Source organism: Rousettus aegyptiacus, unplaced genomic scaffold, assembly GCF_014176215.1.
Source record: "Rousettus aegyptiacus isolate mRouAeg1 unplaced genomic scaffold, mRouAeg1.p scaffold_m13_p_16, whole genome shotgun sequence".
NCBI classification, from domain to species: domain Eukaryota; kingdom Metazoa; phylum Chordata; class Mammalia; order Chiroptera; family Pteropodidae; genus Rousettus; species Rousettus aegyptiacus.
The window spans coordinates 3,510,351-3,531,736 of NW_023416291.1; the positions used below are offsets into that span (position 1 = coordinate 3,510,351).

A 21,386-nucleotide genomic window follows, 5' to 3' on the forward strand; every position below is an offset into this window, starting at 1 on the left:
GCTGTGACAACTGACAAGAGAAATTCTGCTCTCTTGACATTTAAAAGATACCAGAAATACCAGTGACCACATTCCACAGCTTCTTGAAGGTTTCCATGTCAGGGAGTTCAAACGCCGCTCTATTTTCATTACTGAACAGTCCATAAAAACCGCAGGTGATAAGATTCCTAATGGACCAACGCTCTACCAGTCTGACAAGCCACGGAAGTACACACAGGGCCAGGGAGCGGGGAGTCTCAGGCGAAGGGACGGATGTCCCGAAGGCCTCTCGGGCTGCTGCAGGAAGCCGGGCCCACACCGAGGTGGCAGACAAGACCGGCTCACAGGCCACCGGGCCTTGTGACTCCTTTGTTTGTAGGAATCCAATTACAATTTTTGTTTGTCATATGGTGGGATTGTCCTCCTTCCAAACTAGAAGTCAACTATTTCTGTGGGACCTCCGAAGAAACGAAGTAAAAGAGAAGCGAATGTTCCTTTGGATATTTGCTGCCGCCTTCGCTCAGTCAGTCGTAAGAATTAGACTGTACGAACTAGAGCCCCAAAGTGTAGAAGGTGGCAAGGGCAGCCCCAGGGAAGGGGCGTTTTAGGGAGCAGAGAAACAAATAAATACACTCTTAATGCTGCAGGTAGAGGCTCTGTGATACAGCAATGATTACTGAATCAACGTTCCTGATGCAATTCTCAGGATTAATGAATCTCTTTTTTCTCTAATGATATGAAATAAGAACATCTCACCATTCCTGAATACCTATTTTAAAGGCTAGTAAAGTAAGACTTAAATGTGAAAAATCAGTACTGATTTTCAGCCAGATGCTATGGCACCTCTGTGACAACGACAACAACTGAATTCTCTACTTTCTCATTGGGACTTGGTGTCTACATCTCCTGGCGCCCCCAGTCCTGGGTGGGATAAGGCCGTGGCGTCTTGTCTGCACTGGCTCCCACAAGGCCCAACTAGCTCGAGCTCCAGTTACCCACACTGATAACTGGCTTGTTGGCCTCCCCCTTTTCCCTGCCTCCGTTGTCCATTCTCCCACGTGTGTTCCCTGACCTCACATCCTTCTTATCCTGGAAGCTCTGCATCAAGCTTGATTCTGGAAGAACCTAAAACATAACGCCATTCCTGACACGCACGCCCATTCCGCACGGTCCTTTCTTACCGCGTCCTCACATTCCCTAGGAGATCGTTCCCACCGTACTCTATTTTAATCCTTTGTTTATTTGTTCGGATCTTTTATTGAATTTTCTGAAGTTAATAACTGTGATTTAATTCTCTATATTCGGACCCCAGCAATGGCTGGTGTATAGACAGTGCTTACAAATGTCCCTGAATCAGTGCAACGTTTTATCTCTCTCGCCTTCTGATCCACTCGGCCACAAGTCTCGGCATTCCTTCTTTCATATTTCCTGCCCGAACGTTCCTCTTCCTTCGCCATCGCCCTGGCTCAGATCTCCGTCCGTCCGTGTGTAACCTGTTGCCCTGGTTTCCTGTCTGTTCTCTTAGGCAACAGCGTCAGCCCATTTTACACCACACTCCAAGCCACAATACAGCGATCCGGCTGACGTGCCAGCTTCGCTCTGCCTCTCCCTTCTGTGGGATACCTAGGAGTTCCCACCTGTCTCTTACCTTAGTCTAGCCCTTTTTTTAGGTCCTCATCCATTGTATTTTCTTCCTGTATATATAAAAGTTACATATTGGGGATGCGGTATATCATAGTGGTTAAGCGTAAAGGCCCTAGAGACAGACGACCTGCTCAAATCCTAGGTCGAATCCGAGTTTGGACTGAATGATGGCTCCTAAAACATATCGGGTCAAAAAAGGTCGTTTTTGCAGAAATAATTAAATTAAGAATCTTGAGGTGAGGAGGTTATTAGGCTATCTAGATGGGTCCTAAATGACACCACAAATGTCCTAACAGAAAGATGCAGAGGAGATTAGATGTATGCCCATAGAGGAGAAGGTGTTGTAAAGATGGAGCCACGCAGTATCTGGAGATGCTGCTTTGAAGGTTGGAGTGATGAGTCCACAAGCCAAGGAATACCGGCAGCCATGAGAAATTGGAAAGGTCAGGAATAGATTCTTTCCTAGGACCTCTGGAAGAAGCACAGCCCTGCTAACCTCTTGATTTTGGCCCAATAATATTTATTTTAGACTTCTGAAAAAATAAATTTTTGTTGTTTTGAGCCATCAAGTTTGTGACAATTTGTTACAGTGGCTACAGGAGGCTGATGCATACCCCTTACTACATGTGGTATTGGGTGACTTCTTTAAAATCATTAAACCTCAGTGTATCATCTACAAAAAGATTTCTAACCTATAAAGGTTATCTTAACACTGAATGATTTAATGCTTTCAAAGTCCTTAGCAGTGTGTCTGGGACATCCTGGACACCCAATAAATTTTACTTATATTTGTAGAATATTTTTAGTGTTTGTCTATTCACTTTATTCTCTGTTTTGAAAATCAAACACTTCTACATATACTGTAACATTTCTTAGTAAACCTCAATTTAACAAATTGAACAACATCTATTTTTAAGACTAGTTTCCAAGGATACAGTGTAGAGCAAAATATGATGACTAACATCAATGACTCTGTAATAGTATAACCATTTTAACTAATTTAAGGTAAATAATTTTCCCCCCAATTTCTAAACTTAAATACTTAACATATGGTATGTGTGTGTACAAATACAAATACAAATACTTTCTCCAAGTGTTGATGAATTGACCCAGTTTGTACATTTGGAATATTTTCATCTTTGCCCAAAGCAAAACAAATAAGTTTTCCTATGTATTTTATTAAGTCCTCCTTTTTTTGTGGCTGTTTTATAGCGGAGAGGTAAGATCAAGCACCTTTATCAATGATCCACCAACACCTGGTCGGTTGCTGTGTCCGTCGCTGAAGGTGGGCTTCGGGGCTCAGCAGTGCTCACGCATGGGTCAACAGTTATCGTACGCACAGTGCTCTCAAGTGCTTGTGAGTGAGCGTGCTATAATTCCTCAGACTCTGGCCAAAGAATACCAGTGACAGATGCAGTGTCTGCAGTTGGCCAAGTGGATTTTATTAAAATGCTTTCCTATTTATTGCTCGGTGAGCCTTTGATACTATATACAAACTTTAAAAACAGTAACTTGGAGAAAAGAGAAGCTGAGGGTCCTAGCTCTGACACAGGAACATTATGCCCTAGCATTCCTAAAATTTCAAGTTGGTAACTATCAGGAAAGCAAATATTTCATGCAAGGGTAAGCTCTCTAATTGCGTTTGTGTTGAATGCTTGCCAAATCAGCATGTAGAGAGTTCTATAGGCACATTTCTGATCTCACCCTCCCCTCTGAGGCCATTTCAAAAGTGCCTGTGGGTGGAAGGAAAGAGAAGGAAAGTCAAAAGCACAGGAAGAAAGGCAAGGGGGTAGAGGGAAAGGAGGCAAGGAAAGAAACAAGTGAAACCCTCTGGGGAAGGGAAGCTGTGTTTCATTTTAGTTGCTTAGTTTGGATGGAAGCCTGCAGAAGATTAAATAACATAAGAAAATATACTGCTGCCCTCTCTTCTCATTTTCTCTGAATATATGTAGAATTGCATTAGTAAAACCTTAAATGAAAACTCTTGTGAAATAGTATTGTTTAATGTATAATTACTTATAATTTGTGCAGAAAAATTAATTAAAGAACCATATAATTCACCTCTGGAAAATGAAGTGTTAGATTGCTTTTAATCTGTTACCAAAGGTTCATTTAAGTTAGTTGTTCACAAGTAATTTTTCTTTCTCACTTTTTGCCAGTATATTAGAATTTGTAAAAATAAATTATTAAAAACACAAGAATATTGTTTGTGTGTCTTCTAAGTTTCCATTACCTCAAGCATAAAATAAATACTAAGAAAATGTTTTATCCAATGGACAATCGTAAATGAGATCTCAAGTCTTGCTTGATAATTAGATTATATGGATTTGGACATGATTATTTACTCGGCCTCATGTTTCTGGCTGCCAAACTAAGAGCAAAAATCGTACTGATTTCATAAGATTTTTGTGTTACGTATATAAAACTTAGAATGCAGGAACATAGTAAGTACTCATCATCCATATCTTTGAATAGTTTCAATCTAACTAGGAAAAAAACAGCAAAAGATGAATAGCAAATAATATAGGTTTAGTTATCCACATAAATTATTTGCATATCTGATGGGCGAGAAACAGGTTTTTGAGATAGATGGTCCCTTCATTAATCAATAAATTCAGTCAATGTTTATTGAGCAACTAATATATGCTCTGCTTTGCTCTAGGCTTCAGTTTCTGCGAACGACAAACGGCAACATCTCTGCGTCCGCAGAGCTAGCATCTCAGTACTGGAACACAGACCATGACACAGGAAAGAATGAATGCATGATGCAATACCAGGTGGCATGATCAGAGCAAAGAAGCCGGAAGAAGGGCAAGGGAGTAGTCGGAAGAGGTGTGTTACGTTGTGGGAAGGCCCGATTTCACAGACGGAAAAAATGCAAGACCGCAAGTTATATAGGATTGACAAATAAATAACAAATAACAAATATAAATATGGCATGTTATACTAAAAATTCTTTCTTGTTTACGTAAAATTGGAATTTAACTAGGCATTCTGTGCTTTATCTGTCAACTCTAGAGAAAAGTGAGGACCTGAAGATGAGACTTAATTTTTTTGCAGGCCTATTTAAGTATAGATTACGAGAAAAAATATAACATATTTAAACTGTACAATGTGATGATTTGCTATATGCATTCCTTGTGAAATAATTCCCACAACCCTAATTAACTCCATCTCCTCCATATTACTATTTTTTTTTTTAAAATAAGAATACTTCTGGGCAAATTTCAAGCACACAATAGAGTATTCTCAGCTCTAGTCACCATGCTCTACACAGTGCTCAGAACTTATAAGTGAGTATGTAGGTATTTAATATAGATCTCCTTCCATCCTGTTTTGGGTGGGGGTTGCGGGGTGTACACCAGCTCTTACAAGTTGCCCTTGCTCATGTATAAATCAATACTGCGCCACAGTTGCACAAATCCAGTCTTAGTATATTCCCTAATGGCATAGCCAAAGTGTAAAGAAAATTTCTATATTGTTAGGCAATAAACACAGAGGCCCATGTCTGCACTGGGAAAGACAGCATGCAGCTGAAGGAAACATCTACCAAACGCATCTTAAAAGGTTAGTGTGAAGATCTCTATAAAGATGTCGTTGTAAGGCGTGACATCATCTTATAGAGTAGTCGACATTAGCAGTCACTGGTGGTCACACAGACTGTTACAGGTAGAACTAACTCCTCCTATATTCAAGTCAGGTGTTCTGGCTTAAGACGTAATGCTGAAATCCGTGAGTACCAAACGCTGGAGAAACCGGGGCAGGCCCAAGCCGCTGACACCTGGAGCAGGACTAAACGCCAGGTGTGGCCATGGCCTGAAAGTTGTTGCTCTGAGGATGGAGAAGCAGCCAACCCAGGAAGCCCACAGGCAGAGGCTGGAACCGAATTCACACCTATTCATTCCCACGTTGGAGGTGGTTTTTTTTTCCTTCCTTATATTTCCAAGAGAAGTCTTTCAAGATGAATGTCTGTGACTTGAGGAAATGCAGGCTTTTCTGACCTCCTGCACCTCTTCTAGGGTCTGGGAGGTGGGGAGAGAAAGAGAAGAAGAAAGAAGACAGGTAGGAGGGAAAGAAAGAATGAAAGAAATCAAAACAGCACAGAGAAGGAAGAAATACATAAAGGAGAGCAGTAATAAAGAACATATGTCTGCTACTTGAAAACACTGCAAATGAGACCATTAATGATGGATATTAAATCGGAACTTTCTCTCAGAGCAGGAAAGGAGAGGACAACAGAGAGCAAAATAAGAAGTCAGGAGTGGTGTCTAGGGACAGACGAGGGGACTTTCAGGGAACCCTTAAGTACTGTTTTATTTTGCTTACTACACATAATTCCCTTTCGGAATTCAAACATTTTATCTTTACAGCAGCTTTTAGGAACTACTTTCCTATGTTACCACCTTGTTCATTCTGCTTTATGTTTGCATGGAAGCGAATTCCGACGGATCTCCTTTCAGAAGGAACTCTCTGCCAGTGTCTCGTATCCACCCCCTTCACGTTCACGTATCCAGACACTTTTCAAAGATCATTATATTTTGTCTCGCCTCCTGCAGTAGTCTTCTAGTCATTTCCGAGTCCGCCGTTGTCATCATTCATTACTGCTGTCATCCGCACTGTCACCGTTCAGTCCCGCTCTCCGGCCTCCACCGGGGGCACGACAGACACTAGCGGGAGGTGTGCCAGGGAGCGCTGGGCTGAGGGGCCGCCCCCCCCCCCGCCGCCTGCCTTCAGCTCAGACCTTCCTGTTGCGCGTCTCAGGCGGACCGCGGAGAGACTGAATCAGTCGGCTGTTACTCCGGTTAACGTGCAGAAACCTTCTTTCCCAGGCTGGAACCTCGGTTGACTTCAGAACCCTTTACAACATCACGACTTAGTGACAGGAAAGCCTGTTTTCCAGCAGCCTTTGGCCTTTACTCATTTCTTTCACTCCCGCCCGTTTATCTCTGCAGTTCTAGGGAATATCGCCAAGTCCCCTCTCGATGGGGGTAAGCGCTGTAAATCCCTAATTCCCAAACTAATCTTATAGCAGGGGACATGTTCTGGGCAGTCTTCCCATTCTGCTGAAACCACACATATATATTTTTTTCTTCCTAAAGCGTGTTCTATATCCTGCATGCTTCCTTATCCAAAGTTAATTATCAAATTTACTGCATTTGTTAAAAAACCCAGAGCACCTGAACCTGGGACAGCACACATTATTTTTATTATATGAATGGAGAAATCAGCTTGAGTTTTTATTTAATAGTAGAGCCTAAGTTTCCTAAAACTGGCGACCATCCGAAAGAGCTGGGTTTAGTGCGAGCAAAGACAAAAGAGTCCCTGAAGAGCATCTGGAAAATGCTGTGCTCAGGGGCCCACCCTCAGCTACTCTGAAACAGGAGACCCAGGAGTTTCCTTTTTTAGAGTTTTCTGTGTCTAGGTGTTTTACATCTGGCCACTTAATACTTGTTAGAGTCCTTATCAGAAGAATGGAGAAAAAATAAGGTAACAGGCAAATCCCAGTATGTCCCCAGTATGATTGATCGGCCAGTATTTGCAGAAACAAACAACGGATTTTTACAAAGTTTGAACAAGAAGTATAAGTAATAAATAATAATATTGATAAAATTTATAAGGCTGGAAGTTTCGATTGGGCTCTGAAAAAATGCAGTCTTATCACTGAGTATACCTATATTTCAATATTTTTATGCAGAAATTATTTTTTTTCATTCTTTGAATATACCTCATTTAAAACAATTTGCATCTATACTATACTATACTACACTCTACTACGCTATACTACTGTACTATTACTAATACTATAGAGTATTGATCAAATTTATCTGCTTCTCCAATATGTTGTTAAATATTGCAATTATTGCCATAATAACTATTTTCTGGCATCATACAACAAGAATTTTAAAAATTTTCTATTACTGCTACTAATGAATGTTAAGTTTATATTTTAAAACTTTCATTTTAAGTGATATTTGGGAGAAAACATGAAGCAACCACCATAATTTGGAAAGGCCACGATACTCTGATAATTAAACTTTAAATAATGGATTAGAACAGAGCCATGTACAGTTAATTAAAAAAAAAAGAGCAAGAAAAATGATTTCTAGTATCGAAGAAGGGTGAGCACAGTACAGTAAGATATTTTGAGAGAAAGAGCACATTCGTATAATTCATATTATAGTATACTATTATAATTGCTCTGATTTTATTATTATTGTTGATCTCTTACTGTGCCTAATATAGACTAAACGCCATTATAGATATGTGCATAGAGGAAAAACATGGTATATATAGGGCACTCTATGATCAGTGGTTTCAGACATCCGCTGGGGGTCTTGGAACACACTCCCCGAAGATCAGGGCAGATGACTGTATGTGCACTTATTTCCACACGGCGAATAAAGGGCTGGGAATATTCTTTAGAAGACATGGAATATGAAGAGCTTAAGATCAATAATTTACAAATAGTTTTAAGAAATTAAGAACAAAAGTAAACAATAGAAAAAATGTCATAGAGCTTAAATAGGTAATTTCCCAAACAAGTAAATACAAGTAGTCATTAACATTCTGAAAATGTTCTAATTTGGCTAAATATCAGAGAAATGGAATTCAATTAAATAATTAAATATCATTTTTTACCTATCGGATTGGAAAAAAATTAATACCCAGTGATGGCAAAATTGTAAAGAAATTGTTATGTTATGATTCAAATATCAAAATAAACAATGTAGTTCTGTTATACAGACATAATGAAAATATTGAATGAAACCAGCTCTAAAACAGTCTGTACAATATAGATGCTTTGTCATAAAGCTTCTATCAGGCTTTTTATCTGTGTATCCATGTATGTATAACACAGATGAAGATGGGTAAATATTCCTAGATCAGATATTGAAATAAGTCTAGATTGATGTTCTTTTCTCAAATTTACTTTATTTCTAGGTGATAGGGCTTTCACATCCTTTCTTTTTTAACTTGTCTATGTTGTGTAAATTTTAACATTGAGTGCTTGTTTTCTAAAATATGACTTTATAATATAAATTAAAAATATACACATAAACAGACACGTTTGAAGAGTGGGGAACATATACCTATTTTAACGAGAAACTGAATTTGGTATTCTTCATTTTCTGTAAGAGACTCAAACAAATTAACTCTAGAGTCGTCAATGTAAAAGAATATTCTCCTTTTCCCCAAAGTATGGTTTTACATTTGCTATTTTGTATGACATAAGAGTGATGCCCCATTTCCAGGAGGAATTTTCAAATCACCTTCTTCAGACACAAACACTTGGTAAGCGTGAGTCAGTAGAAATTACCTTAAAATGCTTTAAAAAGTTTAACTTCCGGTTTAAATTTTTTAAAAAATTTACATGCATTGAATTTAGTTTTATTAGGAAAAAAAATCTAAGAATATGGCATTTTTTTAAGGAAATTTGTTGACAAAAAAGGTAAATATAAGGTGCGGCCATGGATTCAATTTAATTTAATAAAATTCAATTTAATTTTAGTAGAAAGAGTGACTAGTCTACAGATAATTGTTTGAATACAGAATTAAAATTATCCACACTGACCTAATAGAATTACTCAAACACTGACTTGCCCAAAATGAGTCAGTTTTTTGTGTGTCTGGTCGACCTTACAATGAGAGTTAAATATATCTTTTATTCCTTTCTTTTCTCAGTCAGTATAAGTGTCCAAAAACTTATGCCACTGGAAACTTCCTATCGGCAGACCATGTTTTATGCTTCCTGGTCGCACTCTTTTATCCGCACGTGCTATGAAGACTTTCCCACCACCTGTGTTTTTTTTCGGTCCGCTCTCAAAGCAAGCAGGTGTTGGCCCTTTGCATCTTCTGTGGGGAACGGGCTATAAAGAGCCAGCTAACTGAACGGTCTGCTGGGAAATTCGTCAGGCCAGCAGCTGGGGAATGGCAGACCCCCACAATGTGCACTTTGTCAGCGGTGTTCTGAAAAGGGTGTGGCGAGTGGCCGCTTTCCCAGATGTTCCACACTCTGTGATGACACTGTAACTGCATGACGCCTCTGCTCTGAAGATGCGACATTTGGCCTTTGGGTAAATATCACTCCCAGAACATTGAGCAGACTAAACTACTTTTATTGCATGAAATGTTTTTCTTATCTGTAGTTAGGCAAGAACAAAAGAGGCTTGACCATGCTTTTAAAAGTAGCACTCACTTAAACACTACTGTTAGAATAAACTGTTTTCAGATTGTATAATTTCAAATATTGTTTTCACTTGTGTAAGTGTGCTGGTGGTAGAGAGGTAGGGAGAAAGAAAGAACCAGGGTAGGAAACAGAAAATCAAGAGAATGCATTAAAAAAGAAAAAAAGTTAGAGAAAAAGCAATCGGAGGATCATTCCATGAACTATATAAATGTGCGGTATACTTTAAATTGATAATAAAATTTACAAAAAGAAAAAAGTTAAGAATTATACATTTTAAATGTCATAGAACTTTATACACTGAGTGTCAGACAGGTTCCTTTTTTTCCCTGCTCTCTAATCAACCCATCTATGTCACCCTTAAAACTCTAAGAGGTCCAAGTGGGACCTTGACAGTAAGACAAAAAATTCTGTAATCCTGTGCTCATGCCCGTTGGTCTTTCTCTAATTACTGACCATGATTCCTCGTTAGCGGCGCCCCAGAGATTTTTGATTTGGGTTGGAGTTCTCTCATCTTTATCAGAGCTGGATAACTGCCACATAGCTGTGGATTGCAGAACTCACTGGGTTCACATAAGTATTATATTCGAAGTCCAGTGTAGAGGATACATGATATAGATTCAATCACCCAGTCCTCGAAGTCCTCTACTTACTAAGTATTTTTGAATACCTTCCCAAATGTCTGGTGCCGTGTGGGGACAGAATGATGATCCTTAGTAGGGTTATTTCTTGCTCTCTTTTTGATTTCTCATTAAGATCGCTCTTCTGTCAAGTTCCTGTGCATTCAGACTAGATATATGTTTTACATTAGTTTCAGGTGATTCGTATACAGTATGTAAGTTGTTTGCTCAAAACCTAGTTTTCAATATCCCTACAATGCTTAACATCTTATTAGATACATAGGAAATATTTGTCAAACAACATTAAATAGAGAAAAGCTCTTAATTGAGTACCTGCCTTGAAAAGTTGAAATAAGAAAAAGATAATAAACACTTTATATATATATATATATATGTATGTATATACATATATATATATATATGTATGTATGTATGTTTAGTGTTGATCCAAAATCTATTTTAACAATATTTTGGGTATTGTTTTAAAATTGAATACATATAAATATTTATGTCAGTTAAAGTTAGAGATTTAGTAAAAAATGACCAATCATCTTTTTTTTTCTTTTTTTCATTTGCTCCTCACTAATAGAAATCATTGAGGGCTTTCCTTGGGCAGTTATGTCAACTATCCTAAGATTATGTCTGTATTTCCATGGTACCTAATGGTACCTGAATTTAAAAGTGAGAAATTGCACAGATCTCTTGATTAACCATTGGGTAACTGGTATACTCAGACTAGACCTTTCCTTTAGATTACAGGCCTTGGGTTGGAACCAGCCTAAAATACCTTAGAATTGGAAGAAATCACAGAGACTTCCCACTACCCTTAGAGTGACCCCTATTGAACTCTTGTGAGAACAAATGAGTAGAGGCTTTTTTAGTTAGAAAAAATAATTCGTGAATATATAATCTGGTTTCTTCAGGCAACAAAAGAAAACGAAATTTCACTTGAGTCACTTAAATAAGACTACTAAGCCATATATTTTGTTTCTAAACATTCTGTTCTTTTGGAAAACATGCTTTAAAATTTCTATGCAATGAACTTCTTTGTGATAGTAACCTTGCCAAATTTTTGCAAGTAACATATAATGAAACCCTTTATTGATGACAAATTCTCCTGAACAAGTTAAAAACAGTATTGCAGGTAAAATGTCTGCTCGATAAGAAAAAGGACCTTCATTTGCAAGACTATACCTAACTTACACCAGCCAAAGAATATTATGCATCGTCATTTACTTACTATTGGCTGGCCTTTTTAACTATTAAGACAATTGCAAAGCCTCAAACGAAAGGATTTTATTTTTCTAAACTGTGAACTACTCAGGATATGACAAGATTTCCCTTGGAAATTTGTGGGGTGTTATGTTAGCTAATTTCTTCTCTTAACTAAATCCTAAATGGTCCATTAACAGGATTCAAAGTGGTTGATTTTTTCTTTATGTTTTCCAAGGTAGAACTTTTGGTGGAGAACTGCATGTCAGTGTAATTGTCGAAAATTTGAGAGAGAGAGAGAAAGAGAGAGAGAGAGAGAGAGAGAAAGAGAGAGAAAAGAAAGTATAAAGAGAGAGAAGGCAAGGTTCTGTTTAATTTTCAAATGTAATCATAGCCCGTGGATAATGGAGAGCTGGCAGACAGAATGTTTCCAGTCAGGCCTTGCCATCTAGAGAGGAGTATTTCATATCTGCACCGTACCCAACACACAGACAGATACTGTCCAGGGGTGCCACGTGGAGTTCATCTCTTTCCAGGATTTCAAAAGTACATAAATCCGTAGTGTTTTGAACAATTATGTTTATATTGAATTTTCCTTTCCCTTTTCTTTCTGGAGGAAAGTCAGTCAACCCTATCTTCATCCTTTGCTTCCACTCTTGGCCAAAGTATGATTCAAAACAGAAATATGCACTTAAGTAATTAACTGTGATCTCAGAATATATTTATTTTAAGATCCAAAGGAGAAAACATAAAAATCAGAACAAAGAAAATGTTAAAAGTGGAAAATAGAAACACTTTATGGGGAATAATAAATAACTTTTTGCTTACTAGAGATGCTTAAAATTACAAAACTTCTATTAATAACTGTTCACAATCATACTTAGCTGAGTAAATATTATTCTCACAACCTTTATGTAAGAAATAATGCTGTATGTCCAACACCGTGCAGACTGCGTCTGTGTTGTTCTCACACTAAGTTTAAACAAAATCGGCACAGTAGTTTTACCAAATTTTAAGGCTCTTAAAAAAAATCAATTTTGTAAATTACTTTGTATAGCTGCTAACTATAAAAAAGAGCTCAATAATATTAGTTTAAAATATTAAATCAATAGTCTTGATTATTTTATGTTTGCGCAATAAAATTGTGCTTTCAAATAGGCCAAAGTTTGCCTACGATAATTAGATTATTAGATTATATAGACTCTGAATGCTAGTCATCTTTTTGTTGTTATAGGTTGCATTTTCAAAATCACTGAATAAAAAAAGGAAAATTATTCTTAATAAAAATTATATACTTAAAGATATAGAATATTATACTATGAGTATTATATTACAATAATTAAATTTAGAGATATACCTATTCATAGTATTATAATACCAATAAGGTACAATGCATATTTAGTTAAATTTCCAATACATACTTTTTTCTGGTGTTAACAATGAATGTGCTTTGTTCGCTTCAATACAACATCCATGAAACGAATGGAAAATAAATATCGAGAGCGTTTCAAGATGTGGTTATTTTATGTCTTTATATTGCTGTTTAGAAGACACTTTGATTATAATTGACAAATTCAGATTCTGAAGTCTGACTGCTAAAGCGAATCTCTTGGTTAATAATTAAATATCCTAATTTTATTTTTTCTATCAGTTAATGAGGAGTTTTTAAGCCAACCCTCTATTTCTTTGGTTCTGCCTACCCCAAAGTCTCAGAGATGTGTTGACTGTTCCCCACAAAGAGGAATTCTTCTTTGTTTCCTGGGGTGTTTCCTTGAGTGGCACCGGCTTTAGTAAGGCCTTGTTATATGCTTGACTCTGAAAACATTCATCTGAGATTTCCCTTCTATCTATGCCATGTTGGATATTTCAGATTTAGTTTTTCATTCCTCCACTGTAGCATTTGCTTATAGACACTTAAAATTTTTATTATGCTATTTTTATAGTGGAAGGATACAATTTATTTTTTGAGGAAGAATATGTTTTTTCTCACTGACACTGAGAGAGGCTACCCTTGCCAGAATCTAACTGGCAATTGGAGAAACTGTATCCTGCAACTCTACCAGACACTCACTCCACTGGCGTTCAACATTTTAGTGTCTAGGCCCCTTCTAATGGCTACAAGTGCTGTGGGTGCCATACAGTAGCTTGTGGAACGGCAGGTACAATGCAATGTATGGGCTTTCAGCCATCTCATGATTGATTATAAAGCTCAGAAATTAGCAACCTAACATTCGGTACACAGCAGTTTATTCAAAATATACTACATTAATCGCACAGCCACCAATACCTGAAAGACTGTGCATAAAACCATGATATAAACGTCAGCAGCATGAAGCTACACTCGTCTCAGTTTTAATGAGTTTGTAGGTGTAGTTTTATACATCGTTTAGTTGCTTAGTAATTTCGAAGAGGATTTTTAATAGAATTGTCTTTTACGTTAAAGTAGATAGTGTTAATATCTAAAAAGGGATTATATACAAATGCATACCAGCCATATAATAATTAAAACATGTAGAATTTGGATTTCGTATAAGAAAAAGAGATACGCTAAACTTAAGGAGGAAAGATGTAAACAATTGTGAAATCATACAGGAAAGGTTAGGACAAAATCACGTTTTATTTACTTTGTATGCTACAAAAGTAAATGGTACGAGTGAATATGACTTTGTGGACCATCTTGATTCTAATAACACCGTGCTAAAATGCTGTCTACAGTACTGTAGTATTGTGATGCCATTTTCTAAAAGGAGTACAAGTTGGTGAGACGATAGAGAAAAACAGAACAATTAGGGCAAGGTGAAGGTTATGAAATATTAGACAGAATTCAAGCAACGAGTTTCTTCAGGCGATCAAATATGAATGGTCAAGCCTCACGAAAAACAGATCCCATTTTCCAGTAAAGAAACCAGGACCAAAATAGCAACGGCACTCGGTACATCCTGTACAATTAAGCACATATGCAAACTAACAGCGAAACTGCTGACAAAAAGTGTCCTGTTGCGTCTATGTCTATCTTCAGCTTGTTTCTGGAAGAATGACTAGGGGAAGAAATAATTGATAAACTAAATATCTAATATATAAACACATCATTTAAAATGTTTCTGCTTTCCGCTTTATCAGAAAGGGTATTAAGGAGAGGAGGAAAGGCTAAGCTTCCATTGTTTACAGTGGATTTAAAACTACCCAGTAAGAGGAAACAAAAGATATTCTTGGAATATTCTGTTAAAAAAGTTTTCAATGAGAATTCCAGAGCAGTCCTGATGTTAAACAGATGTATTATTTTCTAGACTTAAAGTAAGAAGGAACATATGCATAGGACCCTGTCTTAATATTTATTGTTGTCCCCATAAAAATCGAGATAAAGTGCTATGTTAATACTGTATTTAAGATGAGAGTGGTCAGCAGTTTCTTAAACTTTAAGAACTCTTGAGTTCTGATAGAATTATTCAATTCAATGGTTTTTTTTAAATGTCATTTCCAGGATAACTTTGGAAATAACAACGTTATTTGCTATTCTCATTCTCTCTCTTTTTTTTGAATAACAATTTCTAATAAATTTTTCATGAGTCAGACTGAAAGCAAACCTTTGTTATGTCTAATTAATCTCCCCTTGAATCCCATTTATTTATTTCCCATGGAGATGGCTATCATACAGGACTCTTTAGGTTTCAATATTATCTCTGAATTAGCAGCAATTTATAGCATTGTAATTTCAAAATAAAATAAATATAGGAGTGCAGATATCTCTTCAAGAACCCAATTTAAATTCTTTTGGAGAATTTTGTCTTTTTGTTGTTGTTTAGAAGAAAGATACTTTAATTCAAAGTCTGACTGCAACACACACACACACACACACACTTATGTATATATGTATATAATTTTATTTTAAGAGATCCAGTTCACAGTGTAATCCACTTATTCCTAGTAGCAACACAAAGTAGGCTTCGTGATTTTCTCTTTTTGCTGATTTTGTCATTTATCTTTATGCTTCGAAAAATTACCAATTATTGCCAGGTGATTAAGCTATGACTCCACAGTCAGAATAAGATTTGATAATGCATTATCTCTGATCATCTACTGTACATTGGATATAAACAGATGAATAGAGATGGTGTTGTTGAGACGCATGAATATTAAAAGATATAATTGCTCACTTTGAAGAACTCGTAATTTGTTATGATGATGAAAATAAATACTAATACTATAGGAAGAATTAGTTATAAGCCTGTAGAGATAATGGTTAAGAAAACAAAGCAAAGGAAATTCTTCTGATATAGCTCATCTCATTCCTGTTATTGGGTGGGAAAAAAAAAGGAAATTATAGTTTAACTGGTTGGTGATTCATCTCTTCATTTTTGCTTCCTCATTATCTCTGAAGCCTCATCCAAGGATGCTTTGGATTGACTGGAGTATGCCCAAGTTGGACAACGTGACCCCGCCTTGTTTATGATGTGAGAATACCTTCCACTTTTTTCACTGCCTTACATTCTTCATATTAACCTAGAATAATAACACTCCATGTGGCATGCCCCACTTGGAACATGTTCTATTAAAAAAAAAAATCAAAGTTCCTGTTTGTTGAAATCTATGTCCAGATTTGTTTAACGGAACTGTCTTTCTCTTGGTTCTGTCTTGATATTTTGTTTCTTTAATTCTCCTGATTCTATGACACCTACCAATTCTCCTTTTGGGTTAGGATCTCATGCTAATTCAGGTGGAGCTGGTTACTTTCTTTTATGAAATATGAATACCAACAAATACTATGAGAAATTCCATGTCTCCACCAGCAGTTGCTCAAATCTCAGTCTTTAAGAGACAGACATGACACTAACTACACATTAATTCATGCTGCCATTTCTTCCTTACCCACAGAATGCAGCCTACCGACTGAGCTGGTACAGCTCCTTTCAGAAGTTGTATCCTACAATGTCGCCTGGTTCAGCTACCCAGGGATGAAGCCACGGAAAGGTAGGAAAAAAATCGCTTAGCTTTTGATTTCAAAAGAGTGTCAAAAAGTAGAAATCCTATTAAGAGAACCTCATTTTGTGATGACTTCTTGAACCATACCATCCAATCTCACCCTCGACCCGTGTGGTCTGAGGTCTTGCTCTGTCATTGTATAGACATGACACAGGGCCCACAATAACATCTGTTGACAGCAGTATTTAATACAGGGCCAGGCAGCTAATAACACTTCATATTACTTAAAGCCAGAGTGACTTTTGCAAAGCAATTTGCAAAGTTCAGATTTTAGTTTTCATATTCGGACAAAAAAGTCCTTGAACTGAATATGTAACAATGGAAAAACTACAGCTTTTCTCCTTAATTGTAATAATCATTGAATATCTAAGCAATTGCTCTAATAGAGGTAAAACTGGCTTCTATTTATTAACTTATTTTAAAAAGTTTATTGAGTGTGTTTTATAAAATGTCATGCTGGGTTTTGGGGATACAAACAAGGAGAACCAGATCTTTCTCTACCGAGAGCTAACAGTCTAGTCGGGAAGGAAAACTTACAAACCAATAGTTATTATTTATATATATTATGCTACGACAGTTATCTTACCCAGGGATGTACCACAGAAACATATGTGAATTTCTTTTATTGTTATTCTTTTCAAAACATACATGCTTGCCTGTTCCCTTCAGTTACATGAGTTTTACAAAGCTTTACTTTGATTCCGACATGCATGCCAATGAGTCACATAAAGATGATCTAGCATTCAGCAGCAGAAATGATCAACTCAGGATGAGATGCAGCATTTGGTTTAGGGCAACTTTTAATCTGGGTCTTGAGGATTCTGTGGGCGCTCACTAGACAGAGAAAATGGAAAGGGCAGCAGGGTCAGAGAAACAGTAGTTGCAAAGACCTATAGGCGTGTTTATGAACAGATGAAAGGCGCATGATGTTTAAGGACAGTGTGGCATGGCAAAGACTTCTGGAAACCCATGGCAAGAAAAGATCTAGACCTGTGATAACCAACCAGCGTAGTGTGCTTAGAAGCATCCTGAGAATTGAACGCGTCAACAAGAATTTGAGTTAAAGTCGATGACTGTCTGTGTGGAGCTAGCTTCACTTTCTGGCAAGAAAGGAACCAGTGCATGTGGCTGTGAGCAAGGACGATGGCCTCTGACCTGGTTCCGCCCTTTGCAAAAATTTTGTTCCAAAACTTTTTTCTCTAGGCAATATCCTCCTGAATGCATGTCATAGATGAAACTCTATCTTTTCTTGACAAACATCCTTAAATCAGAAACGAGGTAGAAATAGGTATGTGAAGTCAACAAGTCTAAGGTAACAGCTATATTTATGTGCTACACAATGTACTATAGGGTTTATTAACCCCATTTTGCTGATGAGAAAAGCTAAGGCTTTGATAAGCTGAATAGCTTATCTGAGATAACTTGAGATTCAAACCGAGACAGGCTCCAAAGTCTGGTTTCTAAGGACTTTGCTATAGTCTTCTTTTAGGGCTTAGAAACACTTTTCTTATAAAAACTCATAAGAAGGAGTATGGTGGAAAGCACTTAGTAATGCCACAGAACAAAGTACAGGATATTGTATGCATGACAGAGAAAGAACTCTCATCAAGCAAGAAGGTCTTCACTGGCAGCATATATTACTCTCAAGAGTCACTTTCAGAATGTAAAGGAGAATTCATAATGTCCATGACTTATTACTCAAAATTTGAAAGCATATTCTTCACATTGAACTTTAAGATGAAATACATTCTATACCAGAAAGAAACGTTTACGTGAAACTTAAGAGGAGGGATCAGGTAGTATTTCAGGGTTTACTACTACTCCTTCCCCAGGTCAGGACACAGGATTGATGTCCTCCTTTCTCTAATTCACAGGGTCAGACCATCTTCCCTCATGGATATGTAAACTCTCCCATTCCATACAGGCTCAAAAATCCATTATATTATCTTTATCTTTCTGGGGTCTGTGATTTACTGAGCCCTTGGCAGTCCTGCCATCACTGAAGGGTTTGACATGACTTCCCTCTTTACCCAAAGTTTCTGACATTATCAAGGTGGCTTCCACATGTGTTAAATCAACCAATATTCTAGCTTTTCATTCTCTGCATCTCCTGCACTCTGACCTTGAACTCCGTGCTCATGGCTCCAAATTCCCTCCATCACTGCTCCTTTATTCTGTTCTTAATTGTCTTGTTTGGTATCACTCTCGTATTTGAAATGCTCTTTTCCATACGGAGGCTCTGGGAGAAAAGAAGCCGTTTGCTCGCTTTTCCAGCTTGCCCGGGACTCGAGGCCATGGATGCGGCTTCTCTGATCTCAGAGCCAGTGTCAAAGGTCCGTCTCTCTGACTCTGCTGACCCTGGCTTCCTCCTTTCCTCTTCTTCTGCAGTCAAACTGTCCTCTATCTCCCTTTTATAAAGGTACTTATGAGGGTACAATTCTGGATCATTTAGGACATCTCCCCATTTCAAGATTCTTCATTTAATCACATCTGCAAAGTCTCATCAGCCACATAAACTAACATCCGCAGTTTCCAGAGATTAAGACCTAGCTGCCTTTGGGGGCCATTATTCAGCCTAAAACATGTAGTAATCCCACAATATCAGCATTAATTTTCCCTGGGTATTTCGCTCTCACTTCTCTCCATGGTAGGGGCAATGTAAGAGACAAGTTTTCGTTCATTTTCTGTTTTCTTGTGTGGTGGCGCTGCCCAGGTCCTCTGACTGCTCTGTTTTTGGAGCTGTAGCAGGCAATGAAGCTGCATTAGAAAAATGGCTCTCCAAGAAGATGCGTCTCAGAGTTGTCATTCTCACTTTTTATCGTCCCACTAACGTTAAGTACAATGTGGCGGGTCTGTTTCTCTCAGCTGAGCAGATGAGGTAGAAAGATGGCAGCTCCGGTCACTGGAGTATGTGTCTCCCACTCAGGAACAAACAGGACTCTCTTCTCTCTCTTCCCAAGAAGACACGTTCTCCTCTCCTTTCTGGCTTTCACGGAGAACACAGAGCCCCATCAGGCGCGTGGAATCTCTATTTGTGGCGGAGACACCTGGAAGGGGGAGGCTCTGATCTTCCCATCACATGTGCCAATGCTTTTGATCTTTGAAAACTCTGAGGCGCTTTGCTCAGGAGGCATATTTTTAATCCTGGTGGCCTCAACCACAAATTCCAACTACTTAATTACATTCCGCCCAGAGTGTCCTTCCAAGTGTTCCAGAGCTCATGGTGGTTTTCATTTCCTATCCCAAGCTGCTCGGTTGTTGTGCTATTGTTATTATTTAACATTCCTGAGAGCAGACAGATGCGCTGTTTGAAACAGGAATATATATTTCCTATTGAATGAGTTAATCATCGAAAATCTGGTTGCCATATTTTATATCCACAGTCGAATAAAGAAATTCATTAAAGGAAACATAATAAAAGGAAACAGTGAAAGAAAATACAAGACAAGGCGTCTGTCCTGGTTAGAACCCAAACCGGCTGATGTGGAGAAAAGGCCACTTTGTGACTCTGGGTCTGGCTAACGTTTTCATCCGAGCGAAAACAATAAGACGTTTGTACTGGTGTTGTAAATGGACAGGGTTATTATTTTCTTAATAAAACGACTTAAATTGTTTGAAGGAAGGATCACAGGAGGATGGGAAATTTTCTCACAGCGACAGCATTCATTTAAAATAACTATTGTATGTTACAGACAGAACGTTTTGACAGCAGAGAGGCAGTAGGGGAATGATTGATGACCAAGAGCCCCTAGCCCTTCCCTTCTCTTCGGTGGAAGGGCTCCCTTTTCAGACAAATTCCTTTCGTTGGCTTTGATACTGTGCCATCTGTCCCCAGCACGGCAACCTAACGACTGGCTCTCCCCGGTCCGACTTTGGCCTCCTCCTATCTGCTTGCCTCCTACTCTTGGTATACAAACATGCCGAGCCTCTTTCACGTAGAGTGATAGCGATATTGTTAAAATAAACGGGTATCCTCTTCTGCGCATTTCCTGAGGAGGACTTCCCCTCAGTTCTGTCAGAGTCGTCTGTTGGCCTTGGGGAGAACTGCAACTGGGGGCTGGACCGCGCCGAGTCGGAGGCAAGCACCATTCAGCTTGGGACTTTGGAATAAAATATCTGAGTCGACTGCACGACCAGTTTTGAAAGCCAGGCTTGGTTGGGAGAAAAAAAGTTTTTTAAAACCCTCTAGTTTCCACTAATGTACTAATGTATTAAGTATTTGGCTCATTGCCCTAGTTTATAGCTATTTTCTATTTACCGAGGATAGAGAAAAGTCAGAATATGTCATGAAGAAAGTCTTGCCATAAAGATACACACACACTCACACACACACATACACACACACGTATATGTATATAACTTTATATGTTATAAAGGTCTGCATGTCTTTATTTCTTGATAAATATCTAGATAGAAAGATAGACAGGTCTATTTATATATAGCGCATGAGTAAATCATTAGCTACGTATGTCTTGAGAAAATATTCCACCTTGTTTCTGTTCGTAAACACTGCTTTGTTTCCTACCCTTGCCATTAGAGATTTGTTGAAAGCGTGGCTTGTTTGCTTTTTCCATTTTATCCCTTTTCTTCCACTTTTCAATTCACTGCAATACGACTTCCTCTCCTATTATTCCTCGAATCTGCCTCTTTTCAAGGTCACGAAAAGCATTTTTTAATAGTCTCATTTTTTATATTTTTTCTTTCTCTATCTCTCTATAACATTTGATATGTGATTGTAATTTCCATCTCGATGCTTTGTAACAGTT

At 37.9% G+C, this 21,386-nt stretch overlaps 1 long non-coding RNA gene across 1 annotated transcript in view; it reads left to right on the top strand.

Annotated features, from left to right (window-relative positions):
• Positions 1–2,370: 2,370 nt before the first annotated feature.
• Positions 2,371–21,386, top strand: part of LOC107518505 — a 559,217-nt gene continuing 540,201 nt past the window's right edge. Inside the window, exons 1-6 of the long non-coding RNA XR_004954837.1 lie at positions 2,371–4,455; positions 5,109–5,190; positions 5,320–5,538; positions 9,307–9,698; positions 16,019–16,091; positions 16,513–16,608. This is a non-coding gene — a long non-coding RNA (uncharacterized LOC107518505). The remainder of the gene's footprint in view (positions 4,456–5,108; positions 5,191–5,319; positions 5,539–9,306; positions 9,699–16,018; positions 16,092–16,512; positions 16,609–21,386) is intronic.